Source organism: Phyllobates terribilis, unplaced genomic scaffold, assembly GCF_046119375.1.
Source record: "Phyllobates terribilis strain yellow unplaced genomic scaffold, ASM4611937v1 Scaffold_3__8_contigs__length_932513732, whole genome shotgun sequence".
Classification (NCBI taxonomy): domain Eukaryota; kingdom Metazoa; phylum Chordata; class Amphibia; order Anura; family Dendrobatidae; genus Phyllobates; species Phyllobates terribilis.
In genome coordinates this window covers 355,548,640-355,570,064 of record NW_027362763.1, presented here as the reverse complement: position 1 = coordinate 355,570,064, position 21,425 = coordinate 355,548,640, and the positions used below count along the sequence as shown (strand labels likewise).

Here is a 21,425-nt window from a genome sequence, read left to right as displayed (position 1 = left end):
AACAGCATAGATTTATATAGTGTGACAGTATAAGAATGTTTAAAAATAAAAAAATAAAGCTATACTCACCCTCTGACGGTGTGTGCTGCCGCGTTCGTTCCTGGCTCGTTCCTGGCTGCCGGGATATCGCGAGACACTGCGCTGAAGGGCCTGTGGTCACATGACTGTGAAGTCACCGAAGGTCCTTCAGTCTTGCACGCGAGCAGAGGGAAGGAGAGCGGGGGCCGTCAGAAGGTGAATATATCTTTATTTTTTATTTTATTCTTGATTTTACAGCTTTTTTATGGTAAAAAAACCAAGCAATGTGAACTGAGGTCTAAGATGGTAGACATGCAAGAAATAGGAGCATGTTCACACTAGCAAAAAGAAGCAAAACCTACAAAAGACAAAAATATATCTCATACCCTACCATCATTATATATAAATGTAAAGCAAAGTTGCATAATAAATATAGGGTACTTAGTGAACTATTTTTGATCAAAAAAAGTATACAAGCCGTCCCACCAGCGGCAAGGTGACCCTAAATTGGGACGGTACCTATACTGTCTATATTAAAAACCTTACTGTATATCAAAGTTGAAGTAATGCATATAAAAGGGTAGACAAATAGGACCGGGTCCCAACTCCAGACCACCTAGGCCCGTGGTAAGCTACATATACACTAATCAGCTCAACAAAGGGGATGCCACACCCTTAAATTGCACAGAATGCAAACAAGACAAAAAACCAAGAAATGTGAACTGAGGTCTAAGATGGTAGCTTTTTTATGGTACCTGGGTGTGGAGGAGAGTCTCATCTTCTCCACACTCGGGTACCATCCGCACATTAGAACGCGCCAATAACGCAAGTACAGATGCAGTCTTGCGGAATTGGCGCGTTCTAATGCAATGGCGGCGAAAACGCCGCGTTTATGCAAAATTAATTGACATGCTGCGGATTTTTGAGAACAGCGTTTACGCTGCGGAAAAATCCCCATCATGGGCACAGCACATGCGGATTTCAATTGGGGAACATTGCTGCCCTTCTACCATGCGTTTTTAATGCGTTTCCGCAGCTGCAAAAACGCCGCGGAAACGCATTAAAAATGCATCGTGTGAACTCAGCCTTAAACTCTTTAGAACTAGACTCATCACCAAATGCCCTGTTGCATATCCACAGGCAAGTCAGCCAACAAGCCACAACATATCAGTGCTTCCTTTCTTTACATTCAACTGCCGCTGTGACGTGAATATCTAGGATGAAATGACAAAGTAATAACAGTACTATAAAATGGGAGGGAGGATGGGACGAGCACCTCCAGGACCTGAACAGGGGAAGAGGAGGAGACTGGCTCACTCAGTGCAGTCTTTTAAGCACAAAGGAAGGGGCTGTACAAGCCAATCAGGCTTACTCTTGGACACAAAAGGGGGCATACCAAAACGCACAGGATAGAGAGGAATGGGATGGGAAACACACAAATCCCCTAAATAAACAGAAGCGGGGAAGGGGCCCTGCAGTCAGAGGCACTTTCATGACTTAGTGCAGTGCCAGCGAGTCTACAGGTGATTGCAGCAGTGAAGTACTCATACTGTCTCGGCATCTGTAGTTATCCTCCACCTTAGGCCGCATTCATACATCTGTGTTTAAACACGTATGTGAAAATTGGTACCGGTGTCATCAGTGTTGTGCATAAGTGTGCCATCAGTGTGTCCAGGGCCGGACTAGGGCTAAAATGCAGCTCTGGCACAAACTCGACCAGCCCGCATACAATATAATCCTTCATCCCGATGAAGAAAGATAGCAGCGTGCAATTCAAAGTTTGGCGAATTTTGCTTTAGGCCTCATCCTGGTATCCATTTTTTATCTCATGCGTGAAAGCAGCGGACGGCAACTGTTGGTCAGTGTGTCAATTGCTACGCTAGATGCAGACAACCGTTTTCTCTCCATCCAAGAAAATCGGTCGGATTATACTGGGATCCGATTTTCTCTGAGGTGGAGAGAAAAAATAAAGTTTCTCCATTTTGTCAGTCTGTGAAAATCGGACCGCACTCTGATGTCATCCGAGTGCGGTCCGATGTTTTTCACAGACTCATAGACATGAATGGGCGAGTGCCATCTGATTCTCAGAGGCAAATTATGCATGCTGAGACTCGGCGACTGATGAGCGGTGTAGTTACTGATGTGACTGTTGTTCAGGGCCGCCAGGCCTGGAGGGGGCCGACAACTTTGAATCTCTACTGCAACCTATAGAGCATTGGTCTGAGAACGGCGCTTCATAGGTCACTCCCGGTCATGTATCACCCGCGATGACGCTAGTGACTTACTGACATCGAGAGTGAGACATGACAGGGAGTGACCCATGAAGCGTTGTTCTCAGATCGACGCTCCGTAGCTTGCAGTACTGATTCGCTGGACGTTGGTGGAATGCCATGGATTACGTTGGAGCTGCGGGAATTTTTTTTAATAAATTGGTGAATGAGGGAGTGTTTCTTGTTTTTATCTCTTTAACTCTCTTTTTATGTCTTTAAGGTTCCCATTTTTAGACTACTTCGGATTCGGGGGACTATGTCAGATCTTCATGTTTTTTTGTTTGTGTTTTAAGCTCCATGGAAGGGTCCAATAACCAGGGACATTCCCAACCTGATAATATAAGCCTACAGTTGTCTGCTTTACCTTATAGGGGGGAACCTCACATCATTTTTTTTTAAATTATTTATTTAATAGGTTAAATAAGGCTAAACACCCTTTAGTGTTGCTTGAAAGGCACTAAAGGGTGAAAGTTTATTATATGTAGGTGGAATGTGAAATTATATGTCTACAGGACATCTATATATTCTATCTATCTTTCTATTGTATTTATCTATTCTATCTATTCTATCTACTGTATATAGGATTGTTTTATTAGTTTGAAAACTAGCTTTAACCTCTTAAGGACTCTGGGATTTTCCGTTTTTGCATTTTCATTTTTTGCTCCCCTTGTTCCCAGAGCCATAGTGTTTTTATTTTTTGGTCAATATGGCCATGTGAGGGCTTATTTTTTGCGAGACGAGTTGTACTTTTGAACAACATTACTGGTCTTACCATATCGTGTACGGGAAAACGGGAAAAAAATTCCAAGTGCGGTGATACCAAACATGTATAGGTTCTTTTTTATTTGTGGTGAAAAAAAATCCAAAGTTTGCTAAAAAAATGGCGACATTTTCCGAGACCCTTAGCGTCTGGGGCGGGAGAGGGCTTATTTTTTGCGCACCGAGCTGATGTTTTTATTGATACCATTTTCGGGTAGATCTGATGTTTTGATCGCCTGTTATTGCATTTTATTGAATGGGGCGAAAGGGGGGTGATTTAAACTTTTATATTTTTTACATTTTTTTTAGATTTTTAAAAACATTTTTTTTTACACTTTTTGCTTGCTTCTATAGTCTCCATAGGGGACTAGAAGCAGCAACTGTCCGATCACCTCTGCTACATAGAGGTGATGAACAGATCACCTCTATGTAGCAGAAATGCTAGGTGGCGCTCATAGCGATCATTACATGACAACCACTGGGGTCTGCTGCAGACCCAGGGTTGTCATGCCCACCCATCAGTGACCCGCGATCACGTGGGCGGGGTAAGTGACGCACTTCCGGCGCGGCGCTGTTAAATGCCACTGTCAAGATTGACAGCAGCATTTAACTGGTTAACAGCCGCAGGTGGATCGCGATTCCACCCGCGGCTGCTGCGGGCCCATGTCAGCTGTAATAATCAGCTGACATGTGCTCGGTTCAGTGCGGGCTCAGCGCCTGAGCCCTCAGTGAATGGGGCTGATGGCCTGGGGCGTACTAATATGCCCCAGGCTTTAAAGGGGTTAATTTAGATAGAGAATTACAGTATGTAAAAGATAAAGTTCAAAATGCATTACATACGGATTGCATACGGATGTCATACGGATGCTACGTAAGAAAAATCACATTGTACTCGGAAGACGCTTGTCCTACTTTTCTGGATCAACATTGGACCGATTTTTTTATACGCTAGTGTGACTCCAGCCTTATACTACATATACATTTACACAGGTTTAGGGAATAAAACATTTCATGGGATTGCTTATTTAAATATCCAGGTGAGATAATCCAGCACCCCAAAATCATTAAAAAAAAATTCTTCGAACTGGCAGAATACCTACACAGTCAGAATACATAACAATTACAATAAGGTCATGAATTTTCAGATTGGAAGGGCCCGACCCCTGGCACTTCCACAGATCCGCTCTTTTCAGCTCTGGCCAGATGTATACAGTAAAAAATGGCAAACAGCAGAGTGCCATTTACGGTATAGTGGCTATTCTCAGGTACAGCAACTCGATTCACATTCACTTCAGTAGGATCTCATCTGCAGTTCTTCAGACCGGCCAAGTGCGGTGCTGTGGTGTTCCAGATCAGTACATTCAGGGCTGCCACAAGGAATTTCAGGGCCCTATACTGGCAAAATTTTTGGGCCCCCTTGAGACTCCGCCCCAGGCTCCACCCCAGCTCCTTCTCCACCCCTTGAACCTTCCACAGTCCCACCACCCAGTCTTGGAAAAACTCCAGTTCTGCACCACGTCCTCACCAATCACACTTTAACAGTTCGCATCGAACACTAGATCACATACATAGCCATCAAATTTTGTTTTGGCCAAAAGATTTTTTAAGTTGCCACACAACAAGGTAGGCTCTTTTGGCCGGGCTCTACTCTACTCTAACCTATTAAACATTTCTTAAAATATCCAATACTCTTTTTAGGTATATTTTTATTTATTTTTCATTAAGGGAATGTGTCACATACAATTTGTCATTTGATCTCCCCACCCACCACTTCCAGTTCATCATTTGGTCCACCCACCACCCACTTTCAATTCATCATTTTCTCTCTCCCCACTCCCAATTCATCATTTGATCTCACCCCCCCCCCCACTCGCAATTCATCATTTGCTGTCCCCCAAGACAATTTAATTAATTCTACTAAAAAAAAAAAAATTTTTCATACTTACCTCTCATATGATCCCCTGCAGCTCCACTTCTGGACTGGCATCCTGGCGCTCGGTGCAGGCATGTACGCGATAATGTCACTAAATAGTCTTTTTTAAGGGTGAACGTAGAATTAAGTCCTTAGAGTTCAACGTATTGCCTAACATGTTGATTCATAGTAAGGCAAAAACCCCATGGGGCAGACACTAAAAGTTCCATATTGGGGGAAATATTCCTTCCTGACTCCACATACGGCAATCAGACTAGTTTCCTGGATCCAGGTACCATTGCAGAATCTAGTGCCCATAACCTATAGTATATTTTTCAATAAAGGCATCCAGGCTCCCCTTGAATATTAGTAGTGAATCTCTCATTACAACATCATGTGGCATAGAGTTCCATAGTCTCACTGCTTTTACAGTAAAGAATCTGTGTCTGTGATTATGATTAAACGCTCTTTCCTCTAGAGCACATATGTCAAACTCTGACCTGCAGGGTGAATATATTTGGCCTGTGACGCTGGGTGGGTCCCCCAAGTATATTTGGCCTGCAACTCCGGGCAGGTCTCCTGCCCAGCATCACACTTTCAACTATATCGGCATCCTAGATACCAATACAGTTGACAGCAATGATGAGGGAAGGTGCATCAGCCCACTCCCATCATTGCCCCTCTGCATCTGACATCTCAGCGCAGTGGGCGCGATGACATCATCACAACGTGCTCGCTGTACCGAGGTGTGCACAGGATCTGAAGACACCATGAAGAGAACGGATTAGTGGCGGAACGGGCATATGTGAGTATTTATTTATTTACTGTATTATTATACTTTATGGAGCACTATGTGGGGCTCATTATAATAATAATCTTTTTATTTATATAGCGCCAACAGCACTTTACAGTTCAGACAATTTACAGACATTATTGGCACTGTCCCCATTGGGGCTCACCATCTTCATTCCCTATCAGTATGTCTTTGGAGTGTGGGAGGAAACCCACGCAAACACAGGGAGAACATACAAACTCCTTGCAGATGTCCTTGGTGGTATTTGAACCAAGCCCCCAGCGCTGCAAGGCTGCAGTGCTAACCACTGAGCCACCGTGCCGCCCAATTATACTGTATGGAGCACTATGTGGGGTGATTATACTGTATGGAGCACTTTTTTGTGGCCATTATACTGTATGGAGCACTATGTGGGGCCATTATACTGTATGGAAAGCAATGCAGGGCCCCATTATACTGTATGGGAGACTATGTGGGGCACTTTTTGTAGCCATTATACTGTATGGAGCACTGTGTGGAGATTACAGCTGGAGAATCATACTGTGATGGGGTCACCATTTTTTGTCGGGGGGGATTGAGGGAGGGTGGGTACAGTAGGGTCATCATACTGTGCGTGTGGAGGGTACTGTGGAGGAATTCACTGTGGGGGTATCATACTGTGTTGGGGGCACTTTTGTTTGCATAATACTTTATATTCTGTATTATTCAAGTTTTTTTTATCCTTTGTTATTACATATTTAAATTAGGCCATTGGACCATATGCTTTTTACTGCTCTTACATAACATATTATATTATTCCAATATTTTATTCTAAGATCTATTAAGTAAAATATACTTTGTTCGTGGGACAACCCCTTTAAGTTTGTTTTCATATGAAAAAGTTCATCGTTATATTTGATGATAAGGAAAAACTTCCTCAATTCTAGGCATTTGTTTTAATAAATATCAAGGTTGGCCCGCGACTTTGTCAAAGCTTTTAATTTTGGCCCTCTGTGTATTTGAGTTTGACATCCCTGCTTTAGAGTCTAGACATAGAGGATGCCCCCTTATCCCTGTTGCAGGCCTGTCACAGCGCTCCTACACTGAGGCAGAATCCACCACATGATGGTCCACATGCAGGTCTTGTCCTGTAGGTTTTAATACAGGCTGTAGTATATGACAAAAAGATTAGCGTTAGGGATTCTACATATGTTTACTGTACAAAGAGGTCAGGAACAGAAACTGAGAGCAAAGGGCCCCTGTGCAAGAATTCTGTATGGGTCCCCACCTTTAACCCCTTCACGACATATGACGTATATTTACATCATATGTTGTGACGCTGCCTATGTCATGTCCCTGCCCACATCTTTTCCAGATTTAATCAGCCATTAAGTGCCTTTAACAGTTGCGCAGGAGCTGTGCTCCTGTCAACCACTGACAGCGTGATTTAACTCATGCCAGCGGGGGGAGTGGAAGCCTCATTTCCCACCCATCAGCACGCCCATGAGATCGTGGGGTGCCGATGGGTTGTCATGACAGCTGGGGGTCAGCTGAGGACCCCTGTGACTGTCATTACGATCCTCCTCTGGCCCCTAGCATTCAAAGGAGATCATGATTTCTGATATACATAGCAGTACTGATGCACTTATGTGTATAGTACAGGTGATCGAATGATCACAGTTTCAATTCCCCTAAGGGGACTATTAAGTACTGTTAAAAGTAAAAAAAAAAAAAAAAACTTTTTAAAAATATAAAAATAAAATAAAAAAACACTAAAGTTCGAAGCACCTCACTTTTACCCCATTGAAAATAAAACAATAAAAAAGTACCATAAAGCACTATGCACACATGACACACGTCAGACAAGGGTCATGCACACATGTCACACAAGCACTATGCAAATGTGTCACCCTGGCCTGGATGCCACAAGTGTAAATAAAGCTGTGTCTGAGAGCAAGGGGGAGGTTCTCTAGTCAGGGGAACATTAGCATGCAGTACCTCCTGTCTCAGGCCAGTAGGGGGAGCAGGCTGCCCCTATAAAAGCTGGTGCTGGGGGCAGGGTTAGGGAGAGCTGGACGACCTGTCTCAGGATTCAGGTCCCAGAGCAGAGAGGGACAGTTGTATTGCACCCAAGAGGAAGTGTGGCAGGAGGAGAGCCACAAGCCAGAGACAAGAGGCGAAGAGAGCCTGTCTTGGCAGATAACGAACTTAATTTACCAGACTTTGGTGTCTGAGGCTGGGAGGATTCCACATCCCCCAGCAGATAACCAGTCTGCAGGGGACTGTATATTCCTTGGCCTAAGGATCCTGGAGGCCCTGCCACAACAGAAGGGACCAGCAAAGCCGTACAAGGCTGGGAGCAGAAAGGAACCCACGTCGCAGGCCATACAGGCGAGAATACACAGAAAGCTCGGAAATGTGGGCTATTACCCTATAACGAGGAGATAGCCAGAAGGAGCACAGAAAGCACGGTAGGCCTACACCCTCACCCTGACCAGGGCCAATTTCCCCGTTGCTCTCAGACATCCAGGTCCCCTCCTAGCTGGGACTGTTTGTGGGTCAATTTACCTGTTCTAGTAAAGACCCTGGACTGCAACCTGTTGTCTGCGTGCTCCTTGCTCCTCCAGCACTATCAGCACTGGGACTCTCACTACCATCACTCCCAACATCCATTATACTGCCCGGGGGCCGCACTCTTCCCGTGGGGAGTCACACTACCCTAGCTGCACACCTCATCAGCCCCAGCGGTCTGCATGCAGCGGCGGTTCCTAATAACCGCAATCCACGGGTGGCGTAGTCAGACATAAACATCAGCACATAACGGACTACCACTGGCCTGACCACCCTGAGCCACGGAACCGGGTTGCCACTACTACTCCCATCGTTCCCCTATTGCCCGGATCCGAGTGCCCTATGGCCCAGGGGGTGAGTCAGCTTTGGCGTAGTCGGCAGGATTGCAACCAACCCGCCACAAACGGGTATTGCGTGCCTTGAAAAGACTTTGCACTTACCTGAAAAGAGGTTTCCCGCCATCCGGAGCCTTTTCCCGCCATTTCCAGCCGTCTCCCGCCATCTTCCATCGGTTCCCGCCATCTTCAGCCGCTTTCCCGCCATCGGACGCCATCTTCAGGACGCCGCGCGGGAAGAAGAGGGGCGTGGATGTCCAAACCGCGCGAGATCCGAAGCTCCGCCCCACGCACCGACGCTGCGCAAGGTCCTGGAAGGGAGAGAGAGCGACGCTGACGTCATCAGGACGCGACGCAAGGTCCTCGTCCAGAGCAGCAGCAGCGGAGCCGCGGCCTACAGAAGAGGATCGTCGGAAGGTAGGCCACTCTTAACTAGGGGGGAGGAAGATGTCGGACACAGAGGCGCCCACTACCACCAACGCAGCTGCAGCAGCGGTGATGCCCTTTTCCCTGCCCTACATCCCTGGAGCGGCCTGGCTGCCCAAGTACTCAGGGGAGCCCCATGCCCTAACTGACTTTAAGGAAAGGCTGTACAGTTTGTTCCAAGTCTACCCCCTGACAGAGGAACAGAAGGTCAGCATATTAGCAGGGCAGTTAACTGGCGCAGCCCAGAGGGAGGTAAAATCATGGCCCGCTGAGGAGAAAAGGACTGTGAAGGGTATTCTGGCCCGGCTGCGGGGTACCTTTGACACACGTACCTCCGCTGAGATTAAAATGAGGTTCTATGGATGTAAGCAGCGGGCACAGGACAGCATCAGAGACTATGCCCTAAATCTGCAGGAAGCCTTGAGGGCTATTCAACAAACTGACCCTGGCAGTGTGCAGGAAACGGATAAGCTGCTAACAGAACAATTCATAGAAGGTCTGCTGTCTAGCGCCCACAGGGCCCAACTGCGCCTCATGTTCTTTCAGAACCCCGACCTGACCTTTGCCCAATTTAAGGACAGGGCCATAAGGGTGCTCCGTGAATCCGCAACCAGTGGCGCTATAAACCCCCGGCGCCCTGCTCTCACCTACCACCAGGAGGCGGCGCCCTCCTCTATGGACCCCGTGGGGGCTGATGCACAGGCCCTGAACCAAGCCCCGTCGAAAGACCGGCACCACCAAGTCCAGGAGCTGACCAGGAGCGTCGCGGCGTTGACCAGGACCGTCCAGGCGTTACAAGTGGACCCGTCAAGACCCATCGAGTTGGCTTCAAGTCCGGAGGATGTCCCGTGGCGTCGACAGAGGAGGATCCCGTCGTTCCGAGGGAGGCCCACAGACTGCTACGCAGAGGATGGACAGCCCATTTGCCGTCGATGCAACCAGCCCGGACACATTTCCAGGTACTGTAATTTAAACGGGTTCAACCTGGGGCAGAGGGCCAACCCCCAGGCATAAGATCACCAGGCCCTTACAATTGGCGTAATAAGTACGTTGGGGGGCGCCCGGTTTTACCCGTGGTGCTGGACGGTATCCCCATGAGCGCCTTGCTGGATACTGGGTCGCAAGTAACCACTATCCCTTATGTACTTTTTAAGCAGTATTGGACTGATGCTGATATCACACGGTATCCAGACAGTAACTTGAGCATCATCGCCAGTAATGGCTTACCCGTGCCGCAGATGGGGTTCAAGGAGATGACCATTAAAATTGGTAAAGTTGAACTACCGGCACAGGGAGTAATTATTGTGGACATTGACCGACGTGAAAGTCACCCTAAAATAACTGTGGGTACTAACGTAATTGAAAATTGTCTTTCAGAGGTAATTGTAATTCTGCAACAGGTGGCGGTGAATGCTAGTTCCAGCCAACAGAGAGTCCTCAACAAGGAGATAAAAGCCCTGATGAGACGGCAGCAGGTAGAACTGTCTGGTGGTGAGATCGGTAGCGTAAGACTGAGTGACCCATTCCCCATTTCCATGCCTCCCAAAAGTGAAATGATGTTCTGGTGTCGGACTGCAATCGAGTTGAGAGGTAGAGACTACCAAGTCATGGTAGAACCCGTGTACTCGGAAAGCAGGCCCACCATTTTGACAGCCCGGGGGGTGTTTGTTGTCCGTCATGGGAGGGTGCCCGTCCGCATCCTCAACATTGGGGAGAGGGAAGTACACTTACCCAGGTACGCTACACTCGCCAAACTGTTTGTTGTCGAACACAAAGCTATCAGGGCCGTGGAACCCTTGCCTCCATCTCCACAGGCGGAGGGTAATGGCTCCCAGAAACAAAAGGAGGACTGGTGCCAGAAACTCCATGTGGGTGCTGACTCCACTCCCCTGCACCAAAAACAAGGAGTCTACCGGGTGGTACAGGAGTACGAGAGAGTCTTTAGTAAGCACCCGGCAGAGTAAAGGGGATAGAACACCACATGCCCACAGGGAGCCACCCACCGATAAACGAAAGACACAGACCTGTACCCCCTGCACATTATCAGAACGCAAAGGGCATGCTAAAAGAAATGAAAGAAGCTGGGGTCATTAGAGATAGCTGTAGCCCCTGGGCAGCCCCCTTGGTTCTGGTGAAAAAGAAGGACGGCACCATGAGAATGTGCGTAGACTATAGACAAATCAACCGTATCACTCATAAAGACGCATACCCGCTGCCTAGAATAGAGGAGTCTTTAGCCGCACTAAAATCAGCTAACTTCTTTTCTACTTTGGACCTTACTAGCGGGTACTGGCAGGTTCCTGTGGCAGAGGCTGTCAAGGAGAAGACCGCCTTCACTACCCAGATGGGACTCAGCAAATTCAACTGTATGCCTTTCGGGCACTGCAACGCACCAGGGACCTTCCAGCGGCTGATGGAATGCTGTCTAGGGCACCGAAACTTCGAGACAGTCCTCCTTTACCTGGACGACGTGATCGTCTATTCAAAAACCTACGAGGACCATCTAAAGCACCTGGCCGAGGTGTTCGAAGCCCTGGCAGGCTATGGCCTGAAGGTGAAACCATCGAAGTGTCACCTGCTGAAACCAAAGGTCCAGTACCTAGGGCACGTGGTAAGTGCGGAAGGAGTAGCCCCCGACCCTGACAAGGTCACGGCAATCAAGAGCTGACCAAGCCCCTCGAACATCAAAGAGGTGAGACAGTTTCTCGGGTTGGTAGGCTACTACCGAAGGTTCATCCCTGGGTTCACTAAGATGGCAGCTCCTATGCAGGACCTCCTGATCGGACAGTCTAAGTCCAGGAGTCAAAAGCCACCCTTCAAGTGGGATAAACCGGAAGAGGAGTCCTTCCGCCAGTTGAAGATGGCCCTCACGGGGGATGAAATCCTGGCCTACCCTGATTATGGCCAGCCTTTTATTCTCCACACGGACGCCAGTAATGTGGGACTGGGAGCCGTACTGTCCCAAAACCAACAGGGCAGAGAACGGGTGATCGCGTACGCCAGCCGGAAGCTGAGGCCCACCGAGAGGAACCCGGAGAATTACAGCTCCTTCAAACTAGAATTCTTGGCGGTGGTGTGGGCCGTGACTGAACGCTTCAAGCATTACCTGGCCTCCGCAAAGTTCACAGTGTACACGGACAACAACCCGTTGACACACCTGGACAATGCAAGGCTGGGTGCCCTGGAACAGCGGTGGATGGCCCATCTCTCCAACTATGACTTCGTGATCAAGTACCGGGCAGGCAAAACCAATGCCAACGCGGACGCCCTATCAAGAATGCCTCACTTACCTGAAGGTGACGAAGACCCAGAAGATCTGGAGGAGGTAGAACTCCCCGCGTTTCACCGGTATAGAGCCGCTCAATACTCCCACCCCGTGAAGGAGGAGGATCTAACAACCGTGATGATCAATCCCCTACCTCACCACAGCTGGGCCGAGACCCAAGATAGTGACCCTGCAATCCGCCTGGTGAAAGATCTGCTGACCCGGGAAGACGCCCGCTTAGATCCAGATGTTCCAGAGGAAGCTAAGCAGCTGTGGAAGGAGAAGAGCAAGCTGTTCCTCTACGAAGGCAAGCTATGCAGAAGGATTGTCAACCACCGGACACACGAGCTGACCTGGCAAGTCGTGGTCCCAAGGCGAGATGCAGCTATGGTCCTGGGGGCTTACCATGACAGAGCGGGACACTTCGGTTGGAAGAAACTGGAGTTCCTACTAAGAGGAAGGTTCTTTTAGGTCGGCATGAGAGGAGCTGTAGAAAAATGGTGCAGAGACTGTCGCCCTTGTCACCTAAGGAGGAAGGACCGTGCCAGCCAGAAGACACCCTTGAGGCCCATCGTCACCACGCAGCCTCTTGAGCTGGTAGCTCTAGACCACATCAAGTTGGCTCCAAGCCGGTCAGGGTACATCTACGCCCTGACAATCGTGGACCACTATTCCCGTTTTCTAGTGGTGGTCCCGGTGAAGGATTTGACAGCCCAAACGGCGGCCAGAGCCTTCCAGCAATACTTCTGCCGTCCACACGGGTATCCGGAACAGGTCCTGATGGACCAGGTTCCAGGGTTCGAAGCTGAAATCTTCCAGGAGTTCTGCAACCTCTATGGCTGTAAGAAGATTCGTACAATGCCTTACCACCCACAAACCAACGGGATGTGTGAGAAAATGAACAACATAGTCATTGATCTCCTGAAGACGTTGCCCCTGGAGGAACGCAGCCTGTGGCCAGAAAAACTGCCGGACCTGATAGACTTATACAATCATATCCCGGTGAATGCTACCAACTGCACCCCGGCTTACCTGATGCGAGCCAGACCAGGTAAGCTGCCCGTAGACCTGGAGATGGGAGTCCTGACACCTGAGGACACCTCCCCGGATGCGGACTGGGATACAGAAAGGCAACTGCAGTACAAGAAGGTACAGGAGAGTGTGGAGAAGAGCCTGGCCCAGGTGAGAGAGAGGCAAGAAAAACTCTTCAACCAACACGCCCCTGCTGGTCCCCTAGAACCCGGTGAGCAAGTCCTGAAGCGGAAGAGAAGGCTACATAAGTTGGACGACCAGTGGGAAAGGGAACCCTACACCGTACTGCAGTCTGATCACGATAACCCGAAGGTGTGCGTGATCACCAAGGACAGAGGAGACACCACTAGCACCGTCTCCAGAGACCACCTCAAAAGATGCCCCGAGCAACTCCGTAGTGCAGAAGAGGATCAGAGTGACCTTGAACCCGCAGAGGACAAGGAAGAAATGATCAGCACCGTTCTCGGAGAGTTCCCTCAGTCCTGGACTCGCATAAATGATGCCATAGTGGTACCCGTCCTGCATTTCCTGCAACCGGCACCGCAACAACCAACACCAGAGCCGGAAGGTGAAGAGGAGCAAGCAGTTCCAGAGGCAGAAGAGCCTGTATCAGCAGCCCAGTAGAGTCAACCCTCTGCTGACAGTGAGCCTGCCATGCCTGCGGTAAGCCAAAGAACCCGCAGACTGCTGCCTGCCCTACCTGTACACCCAGCTGGTAGCTGTACCCCTAACGCTAGTGGGGAAAGCCAGGTTGGTCCACCACCAGACAGTGGGCTACGTAGGTCAACCAGGAGCACAAAGGGACAGATACCCGCTCGCTGGAAAATATAGAGCGCGCTAAGATTGTAAATAACCCTGTTGCCAAATGTTGAAATGTTTGCCTAGTTACATGCATGTTTGGTAATTCTGTGTTTCAGTTTCTTGCAGTTACCGTAAGGACTCAAAGGTTATGGACTTTTTATAACCAGGACCTAGTATGGACTGCGTTCGGAGCCTAGCCCAGGAATGAACTAAGACTGTAAAGGACTTGGGGTAGGACAGACCCCCACCTGGTTAAGGCTCCCCGTTGTATTGGTGATATGGACACCCGGTCACAGGCCACACTGTGGCCTTAAGAACTCAAGCTGTGCGTCATCTGTCTGTTAATGTTTTATGGTTATGCATATTGTCTTTGTTTATTGTTTAGTCCCGGAGTACTAAATTTTACTAGGAGGGAATGTGTCACCCTGGCCTGGATGCTGCAAGTGTAAATAAAGCTGTGTCTGAGAGCAAAGGGGAGGTTCTCTAGTCAGGGGAACATTAGCATGCAGTACCTCCTGTCTCAGGCCAGTAGGGGGAGCAGGCTGCCCCTATAAAAGCTGGTGCTGGGGGCAGGGTTAGGGAGAGCTGGACGACCTGTCTCAGGATTCAGGTCCCAGAGCAGAGAGGGACAGTTGTATTGCACCTAAGAGGAAGTGTGGCAGGAGGAGAGCCACAAGCCAGAGACAAGAGGCGAAGAAAGCCTGTCTTGGCAGATAACGGACTTAATTTACCAGACGTTGGTGTCTGAGGCTGGGAGGATTCCACATCCCCCAGCAGATAACCAGTCCGCAGGGGACTGTATATTCCTTGGCCTAAGAAGCCTGGAGGCCCTGCCACAACAGAAGGGACCAGCAAAGCCGTACAAGGCTGGGAGCAGAAAGGAACCCACGTCGCAGGCCATACAGGCGAGAATACACAGAAAGCTCGGAAATGTGGGCTATTACCCTATAACGAGGAGATAGTCAGAAGGAGCACAGAAAGCACGGTAGGCCTACACCCTCACCCTGACCAGGGCCAATTTCCCCGTTGCTCTCAGACATCCAGGTCCCCTCCTAGCTGGGACTGTTTGTGGGTCAATTTACCTGTTCTAGTAAAGACCCTGGACTGCAACCTGTTGTCTGCGTGCTCCTTGCTCCTCCAGCACTATCAGCACTGGGACTCTCACTACCATCACTCCCAACATCCATTATACTGCCCTGGGGCCGCACTCTTCCCATGGGGAGTCACACTACCCTAGCTGCACACCTCATCAGCCCCAGCGGTCTGCATGCAGCGGCGGTTCCTAATAACCGCAATCCACGGGTGGCGTAGTCGGACATAAACATCAGCACATAACGGACTACCACTGGTCTGACCACCCTGAGCCACGGAACCGGGTTGCCACTACTACCCCCATCGTTCCCCTATTGCCCGGATCCGAGTGCCCTACGGCCCAGGGGGTGAGTCACAAACATGACACACAAGCACCATGCACATATGACGCTCAGGACACACACAAGCACCATGCACACATGTCACACAAGCACTATGCATACATCACATATAAGCACCATGCACACAATCACCATGCACATATGACACATGCCACACAAGCACTATGCACAGGACACACCCATCACACAAGCACCATGCACACCTGACACACACGTCACACAAGCACCATGCACACATGTCACACAAGCACCATGCACACATGTCACAAGCACCATGTACACAAGCACCATGCACAGATGACACGTCACAAAAGCACTATGTACAGGACACACCCGTCGCGCAAGCACCATGCACACCTGACTCACACGTCACAAAAGCACCATGCACACATGTCACAGAAGCACCATGCACATATGTCACACAAGCACTATGCACACATGATACATAAGCACCATGCACACAAACACCATGCACATATGACACACGTCACACAAGCACTATGTACAGGACACACCCGTCACACAAGCACCATGCACACATGTCACACAATCACCTTGCACACATGACACACACGTCACACAAGCGCCATGCACACATGACACAAATGACACACACGTCACACAAGCGCCATGCACACATGACACACACACGACACACACATCACACAAGTATCATGAACACCTGACACACATGCACCATGCACACCTGACGCACGTCACACAAGCACCATGCACACATGACACAAACGTCACACATGTCACACAAACAAGTACAGCGCACACATGACACATGTCACAAGCACCATGCACATAAGTCACACATGAAACCGGTGCAGAGTACACAAGTACAGGATATAGACTGCACAAACACATTCTAAACATGATAGTAAAGTCACATCGTTACATACCTCATCCAATCCTGTCTCCATTCCACCAAGACATATCCTGCACACAGAGTAATGTGCCCTGAATGTTAAGCCCTGCCCCCAACACCACTAAGCTCCATCCTCAGGCCAATGAATTACAAAAAGTTCAAACACCCTTCTTCACCTTTATGCCAGCCACAGGTCACTGTGCAGCTGCTCCAAGTCTGGAGACTCCTTACCGCTCACAGACACAGAGCAGTCTGCAAAGTCTCCTATATTATAGACTGGCAGCACACAGCATGAGAAAAGGAGGCCGGAGTGTAAAGCAGCCTTCAGCATGTTCTGCTGCCAGCGCCACATGCTCGAAGTAGGACGCTGTGCTGACTGCAGGAGCTGTCAGTCACGAATGAAGAGGCTGGAAGAGGTGGGGACGGGCGGCCTACTGTGGCTTCACCAGCGCAGCCCATCCAGCATTTGCCCCAATGGGCAGATTTGCAATCCGAGCCTGCATGTGTCCATTTTTACCATCAGTGTGTCATCAGTGTACAGTCCGTGTGTCTGTTTTTACCAGTATTGTGTCATTCATGTGTCCGTTTTTACCAGTAGTGTGCCATTCATGTGTCCTTTTTTACCAGTAGTGTGTCATTCATGTGTCCGTTTTTACCAGTAGCATGCCATTCATGTGTCCGTTTTTACCAGTATTGTGTCATTCATGTGTCCGTTTTTACCAGTAGTGTGCCATTCATGTGTCCATTTTTACCAGTATTGTGCCATTCATGTGTCCGTTTTTACCAGTAGTGTGCCATTCATGTGTCCGTTTTTACCAGTAGTGTGTCATTCATGTGTCCGTTTTTACCAGTAGTGTGTCATTCATGTGTCCGTTTTTACCAGTAGTGTGCCATTCATGTATCTGTTTTTACCAGTAGTGTGCCATTCATGGACATGTGAACAGCACCATAGGTTATAATGGGTATGTGTTATATTAGTGAAAAAAAACAGATACAACACGTACGTGCAGCACGAACATGTCGATGAGGCCTTAAAGTAAGGAATTGTGCAAGTGACACCTAAAGCAAAATAATATGATATTGTTCCCCAGTTGCGCTTTAATTGATTTTCTGTTAATTGCAAATAGTGAAGTTACCGTCAAACTGAGCTGATGATTCAAGTTATAACGAAATTGCGTTACCGCCTCTCTGACTCATAAGCATCATGGAAATTTTGGGCAAAAGCTGTTATCCTTCTTGGATGTGACTGAGCTTCATCTATTATTTCTATTCTGCTGCAAACAAAAATTATTTGCCCACCAAGGGTAAGAGTAGCCGTGAGACACTGTACTTTTTAATGTAACTATAACTATTACGCTTGCGTACTACTCAAAATTACAGTAACTCCCAAGATTTCCAAAGTTACAGAAAATAAAAGTTTACTGTTTCTATCAAAATGTTTCCTCCAAATGTCCCGCAAGAGCCTGTCTAAGGCCACGGCCCCACTATCAGTATTTGGTCAGTATTCGGTCAGTATTTTTTCTCAGGAGTGAGGGCCAAAACCAGGTGAGGAACAATCAGAGAAAAGGTATAATAGAAACAAGTCACCAATTCTGCATTTATCACCCACTCCTGGTTTTGGCTCCCACTCCTGATAAAAAATACTGACCGAATACTGACCAAATACTAATAGTGGGGCCGTGGTCTAAGAAAGGGCGTTGCATGTAGTATTTGTCTATGTACAAACATGACCACAACAATGGAACAATGGAATTGGAGAAAAGGAACATACTGCCAGATATGAGCAGACATGTAGAGGAATCCCACAGACTACAGTTTTTCCTGAACCCTGAGTCATCTGATCCTGTTGTCAATATTACCAGCCACCTGTCTACCCATTTCTATCCTAAATATTAGAAGGGAGTATGAATGCAGGACCAGATTACACAACGTTGGTTTGTAGCATGTCACCATGGAGAAATGAATCTGAACAATTGCTTAATTTTTTATTTTAAATGGAATAAACATTAAAAAAAAAACATGAAAGCAGCTAAAGTAAAATTAGTTATAGACAATATTTATATTTAGATCTGATGGGTGTTCTGATTTTTTTATCTCCTCCTGATATAATTGATTCTCTTAATATCCCTTTTTGTTTTTCTTTTCGGATGATTTACAAGAAATGACTTATGATATGGGAAATATTGCATCAATAAGGCTCAGCTTCTGTGCTAGCATTAAAGGTGATAAAATAGGTCATATAATTCTCTGACTTTACAGATTGTTTCTACTCTCATACAGTACTCACTTTATTCCACTAGAAGGCAGCATTGTTCTTTTCAGAAGAGTTACTTGTAACTTTAACATACAGTAAGATTTTGTGCCCAAAGTTCCCTGTAATCAATTATTATTTGTTACTTGCAAAAGTAAAAGTTGTGGTCTGGTGAAAACAAATTATCACCTACTCTTATTGATCAGTTGGGGATCTGACTGCTGGGACCCACATCGAACAGCAGAATGGTGCATTTTTATTTTTGTTAGAATAGAGCGACAGTGCACATACTCAACCGCTGCCATTCAGTTTATTCCCTGTGGGGCTGTTAAGCACTGCGTTCGTCTTTTTCAGCTGCTCCAGAGATTGTATGGAGTGGCGGATAGGCATCCAACCTGCCACTCTATTTTGTAATGAGGATATAAGTGCCTCGTCAGATAGAATTTTCCCATTCTGTCAAATGATGTGAGTCCCAGCAGTCGGACCCCCATGATCAGTTAGTTATCACTTTTCCTGTGTTTAGATAATAACTTGGTTTCACCAGTCAACACATTTAATATAGAAAATGTTATTATTTATGAAACATATATGACTTTTTAGCACATCTGCTTGGAATTTAAATCTTTTTTCCCCAGTGCCGACAGCAATTAGGCTAAATCGCTAGAAAAAGTTACCCTATCAAAGGGTTCTATACATGCGACTCGAACTTCGTTGTGTATGTTATCAAATGCCCATGTGTCCTACTCTACATAGGTGAGACAACGCAGCACATAAGGGATCACATAGCCAGCCACAAATCCACAATCCACTGCGGTAAAAACTGGCTTCCATTACCTGACCACTTTACCAAATTTAAACACAACGTAGCGCAACTACAATTCCAGGTCATTGAACATGTTCCTAGACCAAGGAGGGGAGGGAACCACATTAGGTTATTGAAGGAAAGTAAGGCATACTGGATTTATACTTTACAAACACTTTCCCCAAAAGGTTTGAATAGGGAAATTGATTGGATCAACTAATAATCACTTTGATTTCTCTCCCTTACAGACACAATGACCCAACTCCTTCTTTGGGGTAAGTAGTTTAGGTACCCCAATAAGCACTGTCCACCACTAGTAATCTTGATACCCCCGTTCCCCAAATAACTATATACAGCCTCTAACTCCTCCGTTCCCCAACCCATATGTGAATCTGACTATGCTCCCACTTCCTGGATAAATACACCTATTCTCTCCATACTGATACCCATCTTGATTGCTGCACTGGCGTTCCGCCTGCAGTCTAATATGATGCCACCACAAGTATCCTTTATTATCTATTATCTACTGTACAGGCACCCACCATTGAGCTCCGTCACGCCCCCATGACCGCGCATACTGCGTAGGCGCCACTGGGCCCACTGTTTAGATGGTACCCATAGTTACCTTCCTTATCTACTGCGCAGGCGCCCACCACTGAGCTCCGTGGCGCACACGCCGCCGTAACCGTGCTTACTGCGCAGGCGCCAGCGAGCGCACTGTTTAGATGGTACACATAGTAACCCTCCTTACACAGCCACGTCATGCTCTATGCCACGCCCCTTCTGGTCCGGCAATCGTGCGGACTATTTGAAGGGCCCCTCTCCCCCTATACACCACGTAACATCCAGAAGCAAGGCACAACTAGCTCCGCTGTCCACAATTGGCGTCCTACTGACACCCTAGCCCTGCCACCGACTCCATACCGGTTTCCACGCATAAGGTAATAACTTCCTGATGTCTGCTAATACTTGTAACTCATTGCTATATAACCTTTTCTATTACCCCAATAAACATACATTGTCCCATTTCCCATAGATTTACCCCAAGCCAGCGTCCCCTGGATTACAATAAGGTACCTCCTATACTTCACCGCGTTTCTCAGTACGGCAGAGCCTGATCCTATAATATTGCCTTGCCTCTACCCCACAACGTACCGCCTCAGGGGCCCTACCCCCTTGAATAACACAGCATAAACCTTCATCTATACATTATCCGGCAGCAAGTAAGATTTTGCCTCATGGCCATACTATGATTATGTGAAATATTTACCTACCATTACCGGTCTCTCTCCCGTATTCCTTTCCCCACCCCACCCCTCCCCTCCTTTTTTCCCCCCTTTTTTCCCCTCCCCCTATCCCTGGCATTTAATACTCTCCCTGAACAAACTTGGAATTCTATGTTTTATTGTCTCATTGTTATATTTGTTGTATATGTGTTGTATCTTTGTCACAGAACCATCTTTTTGAACTGTTCAATACCACCTTGTATTTATACACCTATTCTTTTCTTGCAGTAGCGACTGAATTGAATAAGGCCAGTTCAGGCCGAAACGTCTCTATGTATTGTCGCCGCCCACTGTTGGTTTAAGTAAAACTTTTTTGGTTTATGCTGTATAAATAAATCACACTTTTTTTATCATCATAATTATGAGAGTGCGATGAATGGACTTTACTACATATTACTTATGGCTGTCTAGATTCTGAAACACAGGAATCACCTTCACACATGTAACTGTAAGTGATTGTCTAGGCTTTGTGTACTCCATAAGTGAATGTTTGCATTATCTGGGTTGAAGCTGGACCATTAGTGGTTCTGAGCGTGAGACATTTATTTGAACAGTGGCAATGACTGTCGGCTCCATTGCCATTTAAAGCTTAGCAAACGCTAGCAGGGTACATCCTCT

At 47.5% G+C, this 21,425-nt stretch overlaps 1 long non-coding RNA gene across 1 annotated transcript in view; it reads left to right on the top strand.

Moving 5' to 3' along the window:
- Nucleotides 1-20,730, top strand: part of LOC141258120 (uncharacterized) — a 56,823-nt gene extending 36,093 nt beyond the window's left edge. The window contains exons 2-3 of the long non-coding RNA XR_012318204.1: nucleotides 19,770-19,796; nucleotides 20,558-20,730. This is a non-coding gene — a long non-coding RNA (uncharacterized lncRNA). The remainder of the gene's footprint in view (nucleotides 1-19,769; nucleotides 19,797-20,557) is intronic.
- The last annotated feature ends 695 nt before the right edge of the window (nucleotides 20,731-21,425 follow it).